This window comes from Suncus etruscus, chromosome 14 (assembly GCF_024139225.1).
Source record: "Suncus etruscus isolate mSunEtr1 chromosome 14, mSunEtr1.pri.cur, whole genome shotgun sequence".
Taxonomy (NCBI): domain Eukaryota; kingdom Metazoa; phylum Chordata; class Mammalia; order Eulipotyphla; family Soricidae; genus Suncus; species Suncus etruscus.
Window position 1 is genome coordinate 18,122,507 of NC_064861.1, and position 3,413 is coordinate 18,125,919.

Sequence of the window (3,413 nt, forward strand, 5' to 3'; positions counted from 1 at the left end):
AACACCAAACAGAATAGATACCCAACCTATAACAAGCTGTAAGGTGGAGAACAGCTGCACTAGATTCTGGGAGGTAAAGGAGGGATATGTGGGAGACATGTTGGGAACAGGAGTGGAGAGAGGACAACACTGGTGGTGGGAATGCCCTTCATTCATTGTCTCGATGTACCGTAAATAATTCTGTGTAATGAACTTCAGTCACAATAAAAAGAAAAACATGATTAAAAAAAAGAATAACGCATGCTTCATTCTATTTATCAAAAGAGGAACTTTAAGTTCTTTTAGCCATGTGTTACCCCCTTGAAATGTTCCTAAGATGGTGTTGGGGTCAAATTCACCCATGGATTAGTTTAAAGGTTTTTAATAATAATTAAAAGAAATTTGGAGATAACTTTGCTTGTTTTTCTAGGAAATATTTTTTTGTTTTTGGGTCACACCTGGCAGCGCTCAGGGGTTACTCCTGGCTCTACACACAGAAATCACTCCTGGCAGGCTTGGGGACCATATGAGATGCTGGGATTCAAACCACCGTCCTTCTGCATGCAAGGCAAACGCCTTACCTCCATACTATCTCTCCGGCCCCCAAATATTTTCCAAGTTTCTTATACCTTTAAAAGCAGTATTGGTGGTGTTTTTGTGGGTTTTTTTTAAAGCAGCTTATTAATTAATTGGTTTTGGGTCCACACCCACCTATGCTCAGGGGTTACTCCTGGCTCTGTGCTCAGAAATCACTCCTGACAGGCTTGAGGGACCATATGGGATGCCAGGGTTAGAACCAGAGTCTGTCCCTGGTCGGCTGCATGCAAGGCAAATGCCCCACCACTGTGCTATCTCTCTGATCCCTTCGTGGGTTGTTTTTGAGCCACTCCTAGCTATCCCAACAGGTCAGAATATCATATCTGTGTCAAGCACAAAATATGGGTCAGCTACAAGTAAGGCAAGCACCCTATCCATTATACTATCTCTCCAGCCCCAAGAAATGTTTTTTCAACATCCTTTCTAAAGCTTGTAACTGAGAGTATTATATTTATTCCTCATCCTTTATGTAAATAAGTCATATATGACATTTCTCATTTATTTTAGATTCAAGCAGGACTAGTTTCTTCAAAGAAACTCCCATTTTCTTTTATTAAAATAGAACCGAGACAATACAGGAATTAAGGAAAGTGTTAGCCTTGTACAGAACTGACCAGGGTTTGGTCCCTGGCACCACATATGGTCCCCTTAGCATTGCCAGGAGTGATCTCTGAGTGCAGAGCCAGAAATAAAGCACTAAACATGACCAGATGTGGTCCAAATTCTACCCTCAACCGCTCTAAAACCAACACAATAGAATTCCCCAATTTGGGGCTGGCGAGGTGGCGCTAGAGGTAAGGTGTCTGCCTTGCAAGAGCTAGCCAAGGAAAGACCGCAGTTCAATCCCCAGGCGTCCCATATGGTCCCCCCAAGCCAGGGGCAATTTCTGAGCGCTTAGCCAGGAGTAACCCCTGAGCATCAAACAGGTATGGCCGAAAAAACAAAAACCAAAAAAAAATAAAATAAAAAGAATTCCCCAATTACTAACCTTGGAAATCAGGGAAAGGGAAGCTGCATTTGTTTGCAAAAAAAAACCCAACAGCTTAGAAACATTCAAGAAAGATTTTTCTTTATCAATGGGGTCTGTTCAGTTTATGTTTTGCAGTTTGTATGCGTGAGTGGGTGGCTTCATATGTTCCAAATTGAGTACCTGACCCCATTTCCTTCTGTCTATTCACACCTTGCATTACTCTTGACTCTGTGCTCTAGGATCATTCCTGGCAGGCTCAGGGACCATAAGGGATACTGGGAAGTTGATAATTGAACCTGGTTCTTCTGTGTGCAAGATAAGTACCCTACCTGCTATATTATCTCTCCAGTCCCCAAATCTCGTCTTGTTCTATATTCCATATTTTACTTCTAAATTGTCTCAAATGTTTTTTTAAAAACTATGAAAAACAGAGAAATTGGGTAAAATGGGCATTCCTGATTACATAGTTTATATAAATTTGCTCATTCTGAACAAATATGTCATCAGAATTGAGTTTCCAAAGACTGGAAGTCATCTATTTATCACTGTGAAGTGATAAAAGATTTTGACTATTATTTCTAATAGTAAATCTTTGAACTTAGGTCACACTATAAATAAATATAATTAAAATATGTTATTTTTGGGCCTGAGAAATAGTACAGTGGGTTTGATTCCAGGCATCCTAACTGGTACCCTACGCCTGCCAGGACTGATTCCCTAAGTGCAGAGTCAGGAGTAACCAAAGATCAAAAAGTAAAAGTAAGTCATAAGGAACAAATTTTCTATGCTTTCTCTGTAAAATGGTATGTGTCCTCTAAGATGAACTAATTAAAATTAGAAACTAAGATTTTCACTGGTGAAGGGAGGTGTTCTTGTTATGACTGAAACCTAACTACAAACTTGTTTTGTAATATGGTGCTTATATTATATTTTAAAAAAAGAAACTAAGATTTTATAAAGGAACAGCTATTATAAACAACATATTCAAATCAAGTCAAACTATATTTTCATGTACAGAAACTTAGAAATTCTAAATTAAACTCTTTTGGTGGTGGTGGGGAGAGTGACAGGTTTGGACCATACCTGCTAATGCTCAGAGGGGTTACTCCAGCTCTGTGCTGGGGATTGCTCCGCTTGATCCCATGCATGAGAAGCACTTGAACCCCTGAACTAGCTGTCTGATGCTAAGGTTAACTTTTTGAAACAAATGTATTATTAGTCTACAACTTTCAAACACTTAAAATGCTACAAAGATGCATTCTAAAGATGCTAGCTTATGTTTCAGAATGGAGAAATTTCAAATTCTGAGGCAAACAGAAGCAGAAAAGAAAACCATCAGCCAGAAAGACATGAAAGACACAAAGATTTTTTATAAATTCTTAAAATCTAGAATGATTGAAGAGAAATTTCGGAGAGCTAAGAGAAACCAAAAAGTTGTTATCAGTTATACAAATTAGAGGGTATAAATGAAGTGAGGCATATTTTTAAATATTCTCTATATAAAACAAATCATGCTTCAAACAAATACAAAATATTTATTACACAAAAATGTGATCATTCACAAACCACAAATATGTTAGAAAAAGTACTTAAGTTAAAAAAACTTCACAATTTTTATTACTCAAGCTAATTTTCCTCCAAGTTATAAATATTACAAAATTTTGACTTAAAAATGTCACCCTGGGCCCGGAGAGATAGCACAGCGGCGTTTGCCTTGCAAGCAGCCGATCCAGGACCTAAGGTGGTTGGTTCGAATCCCGGTGTCCCATATGGTCCCCCATGCCTGCCAGGAGCTATTTCTGAGCAGACAGCCAGGAGTACCCCTGAGCACCGCTGGGTGTGGCCCCAAAACAAAACAAAAAAAAAT